Genomic DNA, 21165 nt, shown 5'->3' with positions numbered 1-21165 from the left:
CGTTTTACACGAATTGAACTAGATTTCAACGAACGACATATTTTTAACATGTAAAATGTTATTTTATTATTATTTTTTAACTGACCATTAGTAAAAGGTCACAGCTTATATGAAATTTTACTATATTACATCTAAAATATAATATTGAAGTATCTAATAAATTAAATAATAATAATTACGGCGATAAATACAACAAAATATACTTCACTTACATTACTAACAAAAACTCGGAAGGTTTGATGTGTTGACTTAACGCTGCAATCACAGAATGTCAGGACTAAGTCCACGGGCACTGACACAGACTCTCAGACAGGAGGCGCTGTGTCCAAACATTTCTCAAGACAAGAGCGTTATTTATGTAAACTGTGTGCCATAGACTCCATATAAATATTCATTGATGTCAAATTGTTTATTAATGAGTATGAGCAGGGCATTTTCTCGTTTTAAATTATCCTTAGAAATGAAACCAAAATGGAAGTGGAAAAACTGCAAATGAAATATAGTCTGTGTAAGTCAAATATGATGTGATTCCTCCAAATAGTACCTCCAGTGTTTGATAAAGCATCATTTGACTTTCTTGGAGACATTCCCATTTGGGTCCTACATCAGAGAATAGTTTAGTGCCAGCCGCTCACAGTGCAGAACTAGGGCAGCTGATTAGCCACACATCACAGAGAGAGAAATAGAAATGTAGGTCATAGCTCACCAATAACAACTTTAGCGTCTGTTTGTGAATGTAAACTAAATGCGATTCCGGAATACACGTCTTTGAAGTCAGATCCAAAGAGAGGATTAAAAAGAAAATGTCCTTCTCTCTCTTTTCTCTCCTCCTCCTGCAGCACAGTCTTAATTGTGATTGTTTGATTAATGAAATTCCCTCTGGCAAACAGACTGTGTTATTCATTATTCATTCCATAATGATTTTAATGTTCATTTGATGAGGTTTCTGTAATGAATGCATAGAGGTGGTTTTATTTGTTATACAGCAGGAGGGCTCAGAGCTGAAGGAGAGTCCAGCTATAGGTTCAAATCTAGCCCACTGAATGATGGGACAGATGCAGGGGGCTTTAAATACATATGACACATTAGAATACTTACTTTTCTAAAACAAAGCTTTCATGATTTTGCCTCTATTTTGTTTCTCAAGTTTATCATTTTACTCATTTTACTCTCATTAAATAATACCTAGCCTCGCAACCATATAAACAAGGGCAAAACCTGTCTCGTTTACACAATAGTTCAACCAGATAGTCCAGAAAAGCTTTTTGATTTTTTGGGAATATGAATTTTAAGAATATTGAACAAGAGTCATGTAACATTTTGCCGCTTATTCTAGTGTGTAGTGCAGTGTAGTTTAATTTAGGATGAATTATAAATATTTTAGAGTATGGAATTTCAAAGCAAGAAGTGTATTTTTGTCAGTATTTGGGAAATATTATGAATTATTCAAGATTCTTAAAATATAATGTTCGCTACAAAAGACAAGGTCATGTGTTTTCACCTTAGGGCAAATTGAATACACTTTTTTCCATTATTTAATTAAATTTTTTTTTGTACAAACAGGTCTGGGTTTTCCACATAATGTTATAAAGAATGCATGCAGTCTGTCTCTCTCTTTTCCTTACCTCCCGTGATAATGACGGCTCTCCCCTTCCACTCTCTCCTCCCTGTTCTCAGCTCCCCCACACTCTGCAGTTTAATTAGTGCAGGAGTAGGGTCAAACGTCCTCATTTACACTGTGTAACCTCCACAGGCAGCAGGGCCCTTTGTGCACACATACATGTTTAAACTGCACACGTCAGGCCTCCAGCTCCAGTCTGTCCGACAATAGACGGCTCCTTTCCCCTGCAGAGAATCCAGGCATTTACATTGAATACAGATTATGTAAATGCTCTGGTTATGTCCCACACTAAACATATTGTGAGCTCCCTGCAGCAACGATGGGCCCTTTTGTCATTCAAATGTTCCATAGAAAGGCATTTCATTTACAGACTGTGTGTAAGATTTGGGTTTTAAAACACCTAAATGACCAAACTGTTTCTAGATACACTAGATACTAGGAGTGTAACAATATTTAAGTCTCACGATATGATTTTGTCACAGTATGAATCTCACGGTATGATATTTATTGTGATATCGTGGGAAAGCTCTTGATATGATGGGGAAGCTCAAGATTAGGGATGTAACAATATTCAAATCTCTCACGATATTTACGCAATATTTCCACAGTATACATCTCACGGTATGAAACTTATTGTGATATTTTGTGGAGACTTTTTCCTCTTAAAATGCTTTGATTCAACCAAAGAACTAAGACTTAAAAGTGCTGTTATTTCTTCTTGTAGTCTAATGGAGCAAAGGATCATGGTCTGTGTAGTTCCCTCTGCTTTTTTAGCTGTTGCTGCACCATAACTCTTAATTTAAGCAAAGAGACTTGTAATTGGACATATTATGATGATCCACAATATTATTGTGAGAACTTTGACAATACAATATCATGATATTTCGGTTATTGTTACATCCCTACTAGATACACATTAGACATGTTCAAATCAAATATGGCTGCTCCTGATAACACTTGTAATGCTGATTTATTCTTGATTACAAAAACATAATGCCAAAGTTGTTTATGATATCATTTGCTTTTGGTTTAGAAAGCAGAATCAGTCTCACTTGAGTCTCTAATTTGGGTTGCAAGATTCAGTGCTGAAATCAATTGGTTTAAAATCTAAACCATTTAAACTGATCTGAATACAGACTACCTAAACCCCAGCACTTGCAGCCAATCATCAATCAGTGCTAGTGCAGCCTCTGCAGCTCAGTGAGTAAACGTTGGAGGTCTTTCACATGAGCTTTCACATGAGGCATGGTCATAAATACTGAGTGTTGTAAATTCCCCGGTAACTTAGTTCAGTAATAGTTATCTAAGTCTAAATCTGTGTCTGTGTCAGAGGTGGGTTTATCTAATTGTTTCTTTAATTGCTATGTAATGTCCTGATGCTAATTAACTTTATTAACTTGATTAATTTACCTGATTGTTGATGTAAACTGTTTAACTGTTACTCTTAGACTGATTATATGTGTGTGTAACTTCAGTTAGTTATACGTATTAAATATTCCTATAGATTACCAGATAAAAGCATAGTTCAGATAAAAGGATAGTTCAGACAAAATCAAACAAACAGCTAATAAGATTGAAGACAAAAAAATACGTTCCTGTGTCCATTTGTACTCTCTGACCGGAGTATTGTTTGGATGAAGTGTCCAGTACACATTCTACAGTCCTTCTAGAAATCTTCAATACTGAGAATATGTTTTCTGTGCAGGTTAAGACAGGTCCAGTTGTGTTTGTTGTACATTTTTTATAAACTGTATAAGAGCAGGCACACTTAATTACCTGCATTTTCCTGTGTAGCTTCATTTATTATTTTCACCATAGTCATATTGTGTGTGAATCTAATGACAGTGGACTTGTATGTGTGGCTGAGTTCATTCCAGCATTAATCCCATAGGTGAAAGATGGGACACACTGAAGGTTTGGTGAATCTGTCCCCTGGGTCAATGATGCCCTGAGTTTTGTCTGTAGGCGAGACATCCCTCTTGTGTTAGCACTGCTTCACATTAGCATTTAGCTACTCAGCATTAATATATGCGGATGTGAGTCTGTTTCCCCCCCAGCAAATTATATTGGAATCAATATTTAATAACTGTTCACACCATGTCCCTGCTGCAATATGCTGTTTATAGTGTCTCCATAGAGAGGAAGAAGTTTTCTACTGGGAGCTTTCATTGTCAGCGCTGTGGGTCTCAATATAGTCGCAGGAAGACACTATTAGCCTATAGCTGACCATTGTCTTGAAATATGTAGTCGTTTATGCATTCTGAAAGCATAATCACAATAATCGTCATTAAAGGCTAAAGGCAAATCTTATATATCAACTCTATTTTAGCATACTGATTGGTTGTAAGGTGAGTGTAGCTCTAGCAGCCATATACCCTTTTAGAACTTCAGGTATGATGAAAATTGTCCTCAAACTTGATTATTACATTCACACTTACAAAAAATATCAACTATAATATGTTTTAATCACTTGGATGTTCATTTCTAAGTGCATACAAAGTAGAATGTGCAATATGTTTTCCAGGAAATACATAGGGTCGGTCCCTCATTTACCATTCTGTGTGTCTGCCTCTGTAATCATATTCAAATCCTCTTGTTATTTCATGCAGAGCCCTCTCCCACATGAGGGAGTCTGCACAGGCCCTTGTCATTAGCCCAAAATCTGCTTACCCTGTGGTAGATGTGGTGCATATGTAACATTCTGTCTGAGCAGTATTGTTTAGAATGAGTGACCTGTTCAAGTAAAGACATTTCTATTGTTCCACATGATAATATTTATTTTATTACATGATAGAAACAATGTTTTCATTCATGCAAAGTTATAGTGCTACTGGTTACTTGTAAATCACATTTTTGACATGTAAAAAACCTTTTGTGCAGATGGTATCTTATGTCGCATTGCACAATATGAACATAAGATGGAAAAAGCAGAAGCTAAAAATGCAATTAAGCATCTGATGATGCCTGATATCAGCAGATACAAGGGCACACACTGAAAATATGATGTACTTCCTTTAAACACAAACAGTATATGGTACAATTTTATCCAAATGTGTTTCGTAATTCTTATTTATCGTTTTAATAATTACAGAACAGCTTTGAAAAAACACAAGTTCAATATTAGGAGCAGTTCAGGATGAACATTGGCCAGTAAATCGTCTTAATACAGGAAAAAATTGACCAAAATGGGATGTTGACTAAACTGATATCTTGGAAATGATCTCCGATCCATCAGAAATGTCAATATTGGGGGCAATATCCAATACCAGTATCATATCAGTGCATCCCTAGTAATTACATGGTAATAATCAATCATGAAAACCCATTTGTCATTCTGCTTGATTGTGATATTTGACTTTAAGCTTAAATCAGAATATAAAGAGTGAATTGTCGAGAAACTGATTATATTTTATTTGTAATAATATGAAAACGTGGATCAAAATAATTGGCCCCCATGTTATTACAGTACTGTCAAGTGAAAGGCACATTTCTGTTTTATGCAATAATAAGTGTCCAGCGTTTGTGTTTTTGCTAAATATTATTTGCATGGACCTATAAAGACCTGATCATATCCTACAGAGCCTGCCTTTCATAAGTTACACATTTAGCAAACTTCTGCTGGCCCACCTGCCGTCTCCACCTCCTCTTCACCTCTGCGGTGTGATGAGTGTCCAGGGCATCTGAGCCTCTTTTGATGGCCTGTCCCGCTAATAATGCATGAACATTGATCGTGCGCTGAGTGGAGGCACGCAGCTCCTCTGATCCCAGCGTGAGGACCACTTTTTTCTTCTAAACTATTTGAGAGATGCATGCTGTGGAGGAACTGTGCTGACTGACCTTTGGCTTTAACCTGCCTACACCAGGGAGCTGTGCCTCTAACTGCTGACTCCTACAAAGAGGAATCGATCAGCCAACACTTGAGCTGCGTCTAACTATTGATCGGAGATTGATTAGAGAACGAGTCAATGCAGAATTAGTTGAGGGACACCGGCTGATTTTTGAACATGCAATAATGTGGATGTGGAATATAAAGGATGCGTAGAAATGTTAAAACAGACTCATTTAGTTTTTAAATGTTTGATTGTTATTTTTTTTCCACCAGTGACCACATGTTTGTGTGCATTTGAGTTATGCGCTTCCTCAAAAAGACAATAGTTCACAATCCATAGCAGCAGATCAATGCCAGTTTAGTGATTGTACTGGAAGCTTATTGGTTAGACATTCTGGTAACTGCACAAAGAGTAAATAGCCCATGTGTGATTTAAGCTTAAGATTAGGACAGGGACTTACAGCTCTCTTTATATTGTTGTTACCTTGGCTTTGTAAATGTAACAGTGCACTTATCAATCACAAATGCAAAAAGTGACATTTCAGTTATTTTAAAGATTATTTAGCATTATACTATAACATATGTAGATCATTGTTTTACATTTTGATCATTGTAAACCACAATGTTCATCCAAAAAACACTTAATAATGGAAATGGGTAAGATCACTTTTTATTCAAAACTGCAGAACTCAAATCATAGAGGCATTTCACTGTAGCAGGATGTGGGCTTTGTTTAAGGGTCTTTATTATAAAAAAGATGGCTATAGTATTTCTGTCATTTCAAAACCCTTACATGACCCTATTAATTTTTTTATTTATTTTTTTATTACTCACAAATAAGCACAGAGAAGTGGGCGGGGATAGGGGTTAGGTCGAAATTTTCTCAACATTAAAGCCTCAACAGCAGGACAATACAGGATTACTTAAACACGCACAAATTAATCAAAGTGCAACTCTGAGTAAGATGTTGATGAGGCAACACCAGATACAAGCTCTTAAGTCATAAGTCCTAAGATGTCCACGTTCAACTATAACAGAAGTAGATCAAATACAGGAGATAATTTGTTCCGTCAGATTATGAATTTTAAATACTGCCGAATTACTCACTTTGAATTTTTTAAATCTGAAAAATTTCACCACATATATTTTCAAGATCTCAAATTCAGCAGTCAAAATTCAGAGTGTAAAATTTTCGCAACAAAGATCCTAGATGCCAAAGCAGAAGCAATTGATCATGTGAGCGAGGAGGACAGAGGCTGCTTCCTATTGGCTGTTCTCACCTGTGGGCGGAGTTTAGACTTAAGAAATCAAAGAGAAGAGGTTTTGATGAGACTAATTCTGACCAATCACTTCACTGCACCATTTCCTGCTTGGTTACTACATTAAATCGGGTCACTTTGGATCGATTGCTTCTGTCTTAGCATCTTGGCTCTTTCATGCAAATTTTTTTTACTGCGAATTTTACACTGTGAATTTTAACAGTTGAATTTGACAGCTTGAAAATATTTGTGCTAAATATGTAAAAGGTGATTTTTTTAAAATATATTGGACTTCATACACTTTGAAAATGTATGCAACTAAAATTCAGAATAAAAATAATTCAGACATGTTTTTTCAGAGTTCAATGGCATTTAAAAAAGTCTGATGAAACAAATTATCTTCCATAGATCAACATAAACAAACATGACACAAACTTGAACACAACCAAATCCTTTTTTTAACACAGAGTAACCTTGGACTGAGCCGCACCTTTCTAAAAACTGAATTCAAGACTTTTTTTTTAACAAGATGATGTGAACAGCGCTCATGATCTGGTTTGAAACTGCTTGATTCTGCATAATATAAAATGTCTCCCAGGGCGAAGCCATAAAACATGAAAAGACAGGCTGACATTGACTTGCATTACAATGTCGCCCCCAGTGTCTGCCCCCCCTCCCCTGTAGCCCCTCCCACTGCTGACCGCTGTTACTGATTGTACCCGTATCATTGCGAGCACAGTCCTGTTGATTTATTGGCGCTGTAGCCATCTTGATCCCCCTCATTAGCTTCTTCATTACGCCGTCGATCATTTGGTGGGAGGCCACTTTGTAACTCCACTTTTTATTGGGAGCGTTTTTGTGGCTGTTATTGGGATAGATTTCTTATTGTCCTTCATTTTATGCTTGGGTTTTGTTCACAACGGCTCTGAAAAGTTTATAAGAGATGAAAAAGTATCCAGTCTGGTTACAATGCCTGACCTCACCTGCCTTTAGGACAAAACACTGAGCATTTTAATTCAGAAAGACAAGATTATATTAGTATAGATTAGAAAATATGTTGATGCGTTGAACCTTTTAGATAAATTAACTGAACTTTTAGGAAATGTTTTGTTTATTTATTTGCCATTTGCCATATTTAATAGCTAATCCTATTTCTATTTAGTGCTTATTGCTGATTTGTGTTGGTGTCACTGTGGCCTGTGTGTTCATTAGTCCTCAGTTTAATTTAGTTTCGTCTTTATTTGAAGGGACAATGTACAGAGACATTCAAATAAAACAAAGATGTCCTGCACCAGATTAAAGTTAAATAGTTTGTTTCCATCTCGCCCTGATTTACAGAATAATTATACAACACAATTACATTCAGTCAACAGTAAGAACAATTCACACTGTCCACTCTCAGACCCACACTCACTCAAGATCACACAATATTTTACACCCACACATCTCAACAAAGTATTAGCCATTTACAAAATCATTAGTTTCATCTCATAAAATGCTGAATCGTTTCTACATTTCATAATTACATCAGTCTATATCTTCTTCAAGGAACTGTCAGCTCCTGCCAGTAGTTCTTCACATTCACACTAGAGCTGCCAGTGCTTTCTTTGTTTGCGTTTTGGTGACTGTTTATTGCTTTAGCAGGTAAAGCTCATCACCTGTGGTTTTTGTTTTAGCTGCTGCTTAATGGACCCAGAATCTGGTCAGCACATTTGCCCCAACACCAAAATGGCTCATTGACTGTAGCTGAGGTTTGCATCTCTGGTTAGACGCACCATCATGGACTGTACTTTAGGCATGATGTGTCCTAGTTTGTTTCAGCATCAATCATTCAGTAAGCTTTTTACGAAACGATAAAATGGTTTGTAGACTAGGACTGGCCAAGCAAACATATGACTGTCCATCCCCCATGAACTGAATTTCATTTTTCTCACAGACTTTCAGAAAATAAATAAATAAATAAATAAATACGTTTTGCGTTTTAAACTACCTTTCTGGACTTAAAACAACAGTGTTTTGGATATTAGTAAGCGCTAGGGATGTAACAATAGCCAAAGTATTGTCAAATATCGTCAAAAGTCTCACAATAATATCATGGGCTGTCACAATATATGAAATTACAAGTTCCTTTGCTTAAATGCATTGTTTTATAGTAGCAATAGCCAATAAACATAGGAAACTACATATCCCATGATTCTTTTCAGCACAGACAACATGAAAAATATATTTTTACTTGAATTCTTAGGATTATGACAGTAATAATTCACACCTGAATCTTGTCAAGGTATTTTAAAAGCAAAAATGTATCCTATCTACAGTAATATTAGCCTCTTCAAAATATCGCAATAAATATCATACCGTGAGATTCATATTGTGATAATATTGTATCAAGAGATTTGAATACTGTTATTGCTGCTTAGCCTCCGCAATGTCTTTGAAGTATTAATATTTCAATTTTTCCAAAGCTCTATAAGAAAAATGAATGAAGAATGAATTGCAATAAGATTATTATTATCAAGCACAACTGGGAGTGGTATTAAAAATCCTTCAGTCTTTCTTCAAGGTGATAGGCAAATGTATACAACTGCTGCTGTGACGTGATAGACCTTTTTTACATCGGCCGGAAGTGCCGCAATGTAGGGTAAATGTAACTCCCAGTTAATGGACTGATTCTACAATTAAAATGAAAAATTGATTGTCGATATTAGCATAGACAGAGAGATTTGTGCAGTTTAAATGATAGACATGTAATCTGTGAACATCTGTAGCATTTGAACTGCACAAATCTCTCTGTCTATGCCAATATCTACATCATGAAATAGATTTTTAATATTTATTCTAAAATCAGTGTGAGTTAACAAGTTACTTATTAACAAATTACTTATTACTTACGTTTTATCGTTTTATTCATGACCATAATGTTATTTTTGCTCAGGAGTAGTTCACTAATGCTAGTCATTGTTTACCTTTATGTTTTCATTTTCTTACCTTGATAGTTGTGGATAAATTCTTCATGGACAGAATATGTCTATTATGGACCTTCTCTCTGGATGAAGATTTGGCAATGGGCAGAATTATGAAGCTGGTGGAAAATATGTGAAACATTTCCACAGATATTTTGCCACCAAAAACCATTAACCAGGAGTTTCGTTCACCCTGCATAGCGGCACTTCTGTCCGTTGTGGAAAAGGTCTATTAACCTATGGCACTACAAAACTAGAAACAGGAGAAGCCATTGTTATTTTGTCATTACAAAGAATCTGTTTTGACACCGACTGCCACCTTCCATTGCACATTAAAATATAAAGACGCTTCTAAATGACACAAGACCACTTACAGTGCGCCGTTCCTTAAATGTGATTCTGTATAAAGCCTGAACTGCAGCTCCATTTGAGACGACCTCCCGGTGTTAGTATGAACGCTATTACCACCTATTTCCCTGTGCTGTTTTCTGCTGTTTTTGATGGCGTTAATGCATCTCTGTCTTTTAATCAATATTTATAATTACTCGGATACAATCGCTCGATAATTGTTTGTAGGCTATATCCATCAGCTGCTATTAAAAATGTCTCTGCACTAAGTCAATATAGTCACTCGTTAATGCACTTTTCATAAATCTACCAGATGGATTTAAAGGTGTACTGTGTAACTTCTTGGTTGGGGGTCAGTCACCTGCTTTCTTCTATGGATATGTCATTGCTCTGCTTTATATTTATTAAATTACAGGTGGTTTTATAGCTAAAAAATACATAGAAAAACAGGAATATTTGACAGCATTTGACGGATCCTCCACCGGAACAGTTACACAAAGCATCTTTAAAAGAGCTTCTGAAAATGGCTTTGTACAGTAAAAATATGGCCTGTGGTTTGTCAAAATTAGCTTTGCCCCTCACCACTCTTAATCCGCCTGAGTTTAATGGGGTAAAGGGGATTATCAGCCTGGGACCGGAGAGTTAAATGTGAGAGCAGCAGCAGATAATGGGGCCACTTCACACTCACACGAGGACTGTGATTATGGCTCTATGGGATCACAGCAGGAAGAGCAGGGCACCACCAAGCACTAATGATGGACAGTAAGGGCAGAAATATTAAACAGGTAACGCAGGGATCAGACTATTAAAGGTCCTATATTACGCTAAATTGACTGTGAGCTTTAAGCCGTGTTATAATGTTGTTACCTCCTTAAAAAATATACCCAGAGTTGTATTTTGTTTCATTCTCACATGTTTGAGTAATCCTGCATTATTAGTCTGTCTATATCTCCAAAGCTCAAAATGCTCTGTTCCACTTTGTGATAGCATGAGGTATTTTTCAAGTTAACATTTACCTTTTACCTTTTGTTCATTAGAGATTGGCAATCCCAGGGTTGAAATGATCCAAATGGTTCTAGTGAAGGTGTATGGAGTTAAACATAAAAACATAGTGGAGCATTTCTTGTATTACCACATGACATCACAAGGTGGAACAGAGCATTTTAAGCTTAATGAAAGGTTATTCAAACATGTGCAAATTAAACAAAATACAACTCCAGGTATGTTTTTGATAACATAACAACATTATTATATGACTTAAAGTACACAAGAGTCACTTTGGTGTAATATAGGACCTTGAAAAATAATGGTATATAGCTAATAATATAATTACAATGGCAAAAGGAAACGTCACATCGAAACTGTATCTTGAACCTAAATATTATCTTTGTGTGGAAAAGCTGGATTTGAATAAGAATAAGTGTGAATGTAAGTGCCTGTTAAAATTTTATGTTAGAGCATGTTCAGTAGGGGTGAGCAAAAATATCAAAATATTGATGTATCGTATTGTTTAATATGATGACAGAGTATCGATATCGGGGGCTGCTGTATCGATGTATTGCTAAGAATATTTTTTGGTATATTTTACCGAATTATTTTGTTACAGCTACACTTTTGTTGCTTATTCAGAGGAAGGAAACACATTTATGCAACACATTTGACATTTTCACTGTTTTGATGATTAAAATGTTTGTGTTTCATATGAACTTTGCACAAGACGTGGTTTAACAAAGACTTTTAGTATCACAGACATGATTTTGCCTTTTTTTTTTTTTTTACTGAACCGTATCAAATTGATTTTAAATATATCCTATCAAACCGAAAGTGCACTGTATCGAGGTAAGTATTGTATTGTGGCCTATGTATTGAGGTATGTATGGTATCAGCAACTTCTTAGTAATATCTTGCAGTGTGGAGAGAGGGGTGAGGCATGGGAGGGTTTTATTTTATTTTTATTTTATCTTATTTATTTTTTTCTATTTTTTGTTTGTTGGTTGGTTTTGTTAAATATTAAATCAATAAAAAAAAGAAAGAGTACAAATAAGTACGTTTCATCATGTACCAAAGCCACAATGAAACATTTAAAAACCATTACCTCTGACTCAGTGTTAGATCATTATTCATGATCTTGGAGCACACAGATTCTGCGAGAAGCTGCAGGAAATTGTGTGGCGCGTGCTCCGGTCTCGTATTGTTATGCAGATGAGACTTTACGCACGTTATCTCCCCTCAGTTAATGACATCATCCATTGCAACATCCTTCAAAGACCTTCTTCAAAAACAACAAAATGGCCGCCTCTCACATACGTTTCGCTTACAGTTTCTCTTCAGCGTTGACTTGGTCCCTTCCCTGTGCGGATCTTATAGAATATTATTGCTCACCAGAGACTGAAGGTTGTGTCGCCACGGTGATTGCTGAGGCTGATTAGCAGACTTGCAGCTGTTTGCTTTCACTCCACCGAATGAATTAATCAAGAAGACAAAGACAAGCTAATCACTGTTTTAACGTCTCCCATTAAATCAAGTGAGGGCTAATTACCGCAGCGTTCAATGCAAGGCTTTCAGGGATATTTCATATAGCCTCAGGTTATGAAATCTGAAAAATGTGCACTGCATAAAGCAATATCTAGGTAAATTAAAATGACTTAAATTAAGAAGGTTTTACTTTTTTGCTTAAATTCAGCTTGACAAGTAAAATTATCTACCAAACCAAAAAACTAAAAAATAAAACATTAAATACATAATGCATTACAAATTTGCTTTTGTTTTTTCTTTGGTGACAGGAGCTCAGGAGGTATAGTGTTTGTTCTCTGAGGCTACCTAGTGCCTCCGCTGAATTTCATTTCTCTCCAGCAACTACATCAGGAATTGGAATACACTAGACGGTTCGCAAAAACCCCAGAAGTGCAAGTTCGGGCACCAACCAATCAGCGAAGAGCCATATATTCAGTGTTGTCAATGATTCCCAAGACCGAGTATTTAAAGTTGGAATAAAGAGAATGTTTGGTGAATTTTATCAAGGGGAAAGACGTTATTGTCCTTCTTCCTACTTGGTTTGGGAAAAGCTTAATATACAGTTCCAGTGAGCCCCGTTAGTGGCGCATTACATATGTCACAAACAAATAGCAGCGATTGGTTAAATGATAAAAAGTACCTGCCTACCATCAAGCAAACAAAATCTAAGGCTGCAAGGTCAGACGGTTTTTACGAAGTGAAACAAAGTAAAACTAAGTCAAACCGGCTGATGAATCAGGCTATATGTTTATATGATGACGGTGTGAACAGAAGATGCAAAAGTGGCGTCGCGTTTTCACTTTTTATTCCGTATTTAGACAAGCGTTTTCAGGAGGAAATCTGCGTGCATACGGTGATGCAAAAGTGTGTGAAATTGGATTGGGTATGGTGGTTTCAGATTGTTGTGTTTTTAAGCCCCAAAAACGCTGTCACCATCTAAACAAAAGGCACTTCTGATAAAATATTTTATTGTTTTTACCTGCAAGCATTCTCGTGTTAACAGGCCCTGATCCTGGATTTGCTGAAGTGAAATGACGAACCAAGGCTGATGAAAGTTGGTGGTTTGAACCTCGGTCTCAACATAAATGTGGTAGATATTAGCTCTCACAAATGAATGCTGTTGTCGTATCACTGTGCAATACACTTAACCCACCTTTTCTCCAGTATCAGACCTGGTAAGTGAATGGTTTGTGAGCTTTGATTGCCTTAAAAATGGCATTATATAAAAATTATGCCATTGACCATTTGGCCTCAGTGTATCCACCATTTCATTTTCTGAGATCAAATCTCCTTCATTGCAGGCCTGGACACTGTGTATTACCATTCCGATTTTGGGTTTGGCTGGTCATTTCACTTCAGTAAATCCATGCAGGCTTTTGTTGGACCTTTCTAATTTCATCTTCTTACACCAGTGTCAACACACAACTCAGACCATATAAGCTGACTCATATCGATCGCTACACACGCCACGGTACTTATTACATTTATGTCCCAGTGCAAACAGATCTAAAGCTTTTTGTTATAGGCTCATCTAGAATCAGTGTTTCTGCTCTGTTCCCTGCTCACAGAAGTAATAACGGGGGATTTGTTTGCTGTGTCAGTCTGATAGAAACTGTAGTGATATTCCCCTATGACTATGACCCAAGCCAGGAGCCACAGAGAACAATGAAGTATGAAAGTAACAGTGGTTTTACTAAATGTTTATATTATTTTATTTTATTTTATTTAAAGGAAAAGGGGAACAGTGCATATTAATGAACATGAAGACAAATGTAAATGTGCCAGACAACAGCCTTGGACTAATTTCCATCTGCAGACCCCCTGGCAGGCAAAAAAAACCCTAAAAGCATAAACGTGACACTATAGATTATGCACCGTTAGACAGGACAGGTGAACAAAAGCAAGAGCAGTGATTAACGGTTTGATATTAGAGGTATGATGATTCTTAATTCAAATACAGTACCCTATAGTGTAAATAATAATGTACATAAATGAAGGCAAAACTATTTCTTTTGTATTATCTAAATGTGTTCTAGTGGTGCTTTTATTAGATTACATAAATTGAGGAGAGGTATGATTCTTGCTTTATAGTTGGCAATTTTCACATTTTACCAACTGCTCGGCTAGTTGCGGTCGCCTCAGAAGTGCTAATCTTCACCTACTGTCCTATTCATTCTCAGTGGGGAATTAGCTCAGTTGCTCTAAAATAAATCAGTAGCCTATTTAAATATCACACAGCTGACAGCAAGATACGGATGGATAATCACAGCATCATGAGAACACCTTTATGTATGATGTAACTGCTTCACCACAGGGAACCTCTGTGTTTATGAAAATAGGCCAGTTTCTGTCCCCTAGCTTATTCTAACCAAACGTCGGTGTAAATATTAATGTTAAAATAGTGTCGCAGTCTGGACTACTCTTCATACAGAAACAGTTGACTTATCAGTGTTTTAAATTAGGTTCTTTACATTTTACATTGTACACAAACATGTTGTCTGTGATTATCTATCTGTAACTCTCTGATTGCTGCGTGATATTTAAATATTGACTTCATTTAGCAATGACAATTTCCCACAGAGAATGAGGGGGATGGAGATCGTCACATGAATCAACCTCAACTAGTCACCAGGCAGTACTGTAAAAAGAGTGCTTTCTAGTGTTTTGTTTTTTGACGCTTTGTTCACAAGAGTGCTTTTGCAGTGAGCTGGCTGCCATTACTTTACATTTCTAACCCTGGCTTTGCCTTTGTTAATTACAGTTTTGAGTTTCTGGAGGGGTGTTCCTGGAGAGGTTGCAGGGCTGTGGGCTGGGATGTAGAGATGGGAAGGGCTGGACATGCCAGTTTTCAGTTTCAAGATCACCCACCCACATTAATGTTATTCAAGCAGCCGTTTCAGAAATTTGCATGAAAAGAACAAGGCACGCGGCATGTGGAAGCTGTACACACTTAATCCCTAATTATTTCCATTGTACAAATCTTAGTTTGATGATGATTAAAGGTATTCCATGGAAAATCATACAGCACATGATTAAAGAACTAGTTTTCCTCGCACCAATGTTTCATATTAAATAACCATTGCACATCTATATTGTATTCATTTAGCTTCAGGCTTGCTTTTATTTTCTCTTACTACATCCACAAAATGAAAGTAGTTTACTTATCCGCTGGTGACAGAGGATGTTAGATGAGCCCTGACCCTGGGAGAGACAGTCCGTGGTTGTGCTGGGGGCCTATGAGCTACTGCCTCTACAATGAAATGCCTTGTTCTGGCCCAGCAGTGCAGCAGAAGATTACGTCCTACTGACAATCGCTTAGAAATAAATTCAGCTGGTGATGAATTGCTCAGTTATGTATGGGGTTAGTGCGGGTTAGATAACACAGGAGGCAGAAGTGAGGCTCACATTCTATAGATTACATAAGCGTTTCTACTTTTTGGGTGGACTGACTTTTTCTAATAATATTTTCTGTTTCCCTGCAGTTTATATGCATATTTTGTATATGGTGACATGCTTAAAAGCCTCTAGGTATCACGTACAAGCCTTTAGACCAGATGTCCGCCTCGCTTTCTGCCTAAATTTCATTGATGTTATTCATGATGTCAGTCAAGGTTCACTGATTTGAAAACTGCCTCTAGTCAGGTGTATTGACTGAATGATACAGTAGCGCATATAAATACATACATGTTGTCTTCAAGCCTAATCAGTGTCAGTCATTTGGCTGTTCCACTCTCCAACATTAAACCACTGTTAGTTTACATTGTTCTGGGAAAAAAAAATCCTTCTTATGTAATTATAAATATACGTCTGCAATAGTTACTAGATTAATTATTTTAGGTCATGTTTCAGTTTTGCATTAACATTTGTATTGGGATACAAAGTGTGAGTGAGATAAGATCACAAGATAAAAAAAGCTTTTAATTAAATCACTTCTAATCTGAGGGTGTGAAAAAAAAGTGTCATGATACAAGAGTCACACCTCTAGGTTTACAGCAGACAGTCTCCCCAGGCAAATGTTGAGACTTAATGTGGAACTGCTAGGAAGAGTTTTCAAAATATAAATATTTTAAGAGAATTAATGCAGCACTAATTATATTGTTTATCATTTGAAAATCCATTCTTCAAGTCAATATGTAGGTCTAATGCAGGAATAGCTTGAGTAGATATCTTCTGATTGAAAGCACACAGTATAAAAATAGAACTCTGTATCCTACGGCATGTTTCTGTCAAACATATTTACATGTGGTTCACGTGGCCTCTGAACTCTGGATCACTGTATGTTAACATCATATAACAGTACTGAGCTGTTTCTTATTCCACGCAACAGAACAGCCAATAATACTGAACCTGTTAGTACTTCTTTTTTCAGTGTATCTGGAAAAGTACAATTCTGTTTTAATTACAGAATCCATCCAATCACAAATCCGTTTGCTTTTTGCTGGTCCTAAGTATTGATGGGATTGATTGATATGTTTTTTGTTTTTTTTCATGGCCACTGCTAATACTGACTGTTTAGAATTCAAAGCAACTGCCAATAGTTTTAGACAGATTTCAATTATTTTTGCCAAATTATGTCATTTTAATATACAAGAAACAGTCCTTTTTTACCACAAGCCTTCAAAATGGCCACATAGTCACATTTTGAGCAGTTATCTATTTGCATTGACATGATCAAATAAAGCTTTGTGTATCCTCTTTCAGCAGCAGGTCAGCCAAAATAAACTGGTAATTTAACGCTGATTAACTAAAAAGTGCAAATGATATGTTGCAACTGTTTGATGATTGCGACTGTCAGTTCAGTGTTGATAAGTTCTGCCTTCTAAAAATGGCACATCTTACACTAAGGAGCTGCTAGATGAACCAGATTTTTTTCAGCAGTTGCTCAGAATATCTCACTTTAACACCTCTATCACCAGGTAGATCAGCTCAGTGTGAAGAAGGCGCCTCCCCTGTCTCCTCATGCTTTATTTTCAGGCATTAGCAGGTTAGCTGTAAGGTTCATGTTCATGTCAACCTTGCCCCATAAGTCTCACATCTCATTTTATCACTCTGGAGCTAGACACTTGAAACCCTGCCTGTTGTTCCTTGTGATTTCTGTCAGTGTAGCGTAAACCATACTAATTGTGTTGTTCATACCTCAGCTCCTTGTAAAATATCTATTAACATGGCCTCCTCCTGGGACCCGTCAGTTAATGTGAGCAGCGGTGACAGGCGGTGGTGTATAAAGAAGCCCACTGGCTCAGCAGCATCATTCACCAGGGAAGCTGCAGCTTGTACCAGATGCTGTTCCTCTGCGTTTGCTGAAATAATCAACAACAATATGGTCAGGACTCCACAGGTCTGTGTCCTTAAAGGTTCATTGTGTAATTTTTCTGGTGGAGAGTGTGTTATCTTTCTAAACAAATGCTTTTCTCCATGGAGATGTTATTGCTTTGTCTGGAATGTTTCACAGTATGGTATTGAAACTTTCTATCATCATGGAGCCCAAACCAGAGCAAGTTACAGGTCAGATCTGTGGAGAGGCAATCATAATCACAGTCAGAATGGCTGTTTTTCTAGGTATTTTTAAGCTATAAAACTACACTTTATTTAATAAATGTAATGGTGCATTCAGACCGGGACGACAAAAACGCGCTGGACACCTCTAGTTGGACGCCTTTGCATTTGAGTTTAGATGCCCCCGACGGCAGGGCGTCCGTTGCCCTGGAAACAAGTGCCATTTTCTGGTCTATTCCCAGAACGATGGCAGACGAGGTTGAGAGAGTAACTTTAGTGTTTTTATTTCATAAAACCATCAGCGGAGGTGATCGGCTCAGCGGTGACTGTGTGTATATATTTATATTTAGTCCTGGTTTAGACCTGGTTAAGTCCTGGTTTAGTCCTAGTTCAGTCCTTGTCCAGTCCTGGTTTAGACTTGGTTTAGACCTGGTTCAGTCTTGGTTCAGTCTTGGTTCAGTCTTGGTTTAGTCCTGGTTTAATCCTTGTCTAGTCCTAGTCTAGTCCTGGCGATTGGCTCGGCAGCTGCGATGAGTATATATTTATAATCCGCTAATGACATGGTGTTAAGTTTCTTGTTCTGGTGTTTGTGGTTCCTGGCCCTGGTTCCTGGGTCTTTCTCTTTCTTCTCCTTCTTGGGGATAATAACACCACTACGTCATTGGATAGTCATCCCTGATTGGTTGACCCAGCGCATCCAATGCCAAAAGTTCAGCATTTTCAATGCCGCAAAGACGCTCGTCCACATAGAGTTTGCAAATAAACTGGACACCTTGCCGCTCCTGTCTGAACGCACGTAAAGCTGTTTAATGTCATACTGTGGAACATTCCAGACAGAGCAATGTCATATCCATAGAAACAAGCAGGTGACAGACTCCCAACCCAAAAGTTACATAATGTACCTTTAAAATCACAGCACACACTGAGCTTGAAACTATGGTAGTGGAATGAAAAGTTGCTGACCACCTGCTGTGTGGTAAACTTTATGAGGCAATACATGGAACATACAAATCACTTACAATAAAGTATAATTTTATGTTCCTAAAAGAATACCCTGGGTTCACTTTAGTACAAGTTTAATAATCCATTTAAAAATGTACTTAAAGAAAAAGTGCACTGAATATCTGCAATAGCACAGGTGTACAGACCTATGCTAAAAGTCAGTGAATTGTAATACTTTACTGGATACTCTTACAGAACTATCACAGGTTACAAAAGCCATCCAAATTCTTCATAAATGTAGGTATAAATTACCACAATAATAGTTAGTTTTAATTAACATTGTCCATGCTGGGGGTCCTACAGCTCTTATATATAATAGATTTTTGCTTCACGTACTTTCTTATGTGGATTCAGTAGTAATAATGATTTTCTTAAGCACTTAATGTCTTTTATAATAACTTAGCAGTAACTTAAACAGATATTCAGTCCTCAACATTAGCATTACATAAACCAACGGAGATAGCTGTTGATGAGGCCACTGTGGAGGCATCACAACAAGTTCTTGCCCCGAATCTTTTGTTTGAGAGCCATGAGCAACCAACCATGAACAGTAGTAGTACTAATGTTGGCTTGTCACACCATGATGTCCTTAAGTTTATTTCAGACTATGAGAAGGTTAACATATATATTAATATAATCGTGCCTTATTTGACATCAGCCTCTTGTTATTTTTGATACTTATTTAGAATTTATTATTACCATTTATATTTTTGCTCTTTGTTATTATAATATATTGTGATGTGTGAGCTAATGTGTCCAAATAATTTCCCTTGTGGATCAGTAAAGTTTGTCTAAGTCTAAGTCTAAATGTTTTTAGCAGCAGATCAACCAAAACTAAATATCGACCTGTGCTGGAGTTTAAAATATAATGATTTTAACTGTGTTTTGGTTAAATGACTTGTAAGGTGCCACAGCCATGGCCATACCCGCTTGTAAAAAGCCTGATCCCGTCAGATCTCAGAAGCTAAGCAGGCTGGGCCTGGGTAGTACTTGAATGGGAGACCGCTAGGAATTCCAGGTGCCACTGTCGTTATGTCCTTAGGAAAGACTCTTCACCCACATTGCCTAGTAAGAAAGTGCTGTGAGCGTGAGTGAGGGTGGTGGTCGGAGGGGCCGATGGCGGAGATTGGCAGCCTCGCTTCCGACAGTCTGCCCCAGGGCAAATGTGGCTACAGTAGTAGCTTACCACCACTGAGTGCGGAGTGACTGAATAATGAACTGTAAAGCGCTTTGGATATGTTGAAAGGCGCTATATAAATGCTATCAATCAATCAAATCCGGCAACTTGAAATGTTCCACAATATGGCATTATATAGATCTATCTCCATTGCATTTTGAGTTTAGTTTTTTAGTCTATTAATATTTTAAATTTTTTACCAATAACAAACACCTGCACACATACTATTTTTTTTTTTTTTTTTATATATCATTTATTAATTTTTTTATGAATTCATCATTAAAAAAGTGCATTTCTTCACTATGAATAAGAACTCAGTCTAATCTAGGACTAAACCTGTCCTAAACCAGGTCTAGCCTAGGACTAAACCTGTCCTAAACCAGATCTAGGATAGGACTAAACCTGTCCTAAACCAGGTCTAGCCTAGGACTAAACCTGCCCTAAACCAGATCTGGCCTAGGACTGAGCCTGCCCTAAACCAGATCTAGCCTAGGACTAAACCTGCCCTAAACCAGAACTAGCCTAGGACTAAACCTGCCCTAAAACAGATCTGGGCTAGAACTAAGCCTGCCCTAAACCAGATCTAGCCTAGGACTAAACCTGCCCTAAACCAGAACTAGCCTAGGACTAAACCTGCCCTAAACCAGATCTGGCCTAGGACTGAGCCTGCCCTAAAACAGATCTAGGCTAGGACTAAACCTGCTCTAAAGCAGATCTAGGCTAGGACTAAACCTGCTCTAAAGCAGATCTAGGCTAGGACTAAACCTGCTCTAAAGCAGATCTAGGCTAGGACTAAACCTGCTCTAAAGCAGATCTAGGCTAGGACTAAACCTGCCCTAAAACAGATCTAGGCTAGGACTAAACCTGCCCTAAACCAGATCTAGGCGAGGACTAAACCCGGCCTAAACCAGGTCTAGCTCAAGTCTAAACCCGGCCTAAACCAGGTCTAGCTCAAG

General features: G+C 37.4%; 1 pseudogene; it reads left to right on the top strand.

Annotated features, from left to right (window-relative positions):
• The first annotated feature begins 19944 nt into the window (after positions 1-19944).
• Positions 19945-20062, top strand: LOC129409052 (5S ribosomal RNA; annotated as a pseudogene).
• Positions 20063-21165: the final 1103 nt, after the last annotated feature.

Source organism: Boleophthalmus pectinirostris, unplaced genomic scaffold, assembly GCF_026225935.1.
Source record: "Boleophthalmus pectinirostris isolate CB_2022bp ecotype Guang Dong unplaced genomic scaffold, ASM2622593v1 HiC_scaffold_1, whole genome shotgun sequence".
Taxonomy (NCBI): domain Eukaryota; kingdom Metazoa; phylum Chordata; class Actinopteri; order Gobiiformes; family Gobiidae; genus Boleophthalmus; species Boleophthalmus pectinirostris.
The sequence above is the reverse complement of the archived record's forward strand: the minus strand, read 5'-3'. Positions and strand labels throughout refer to the sequence as shown.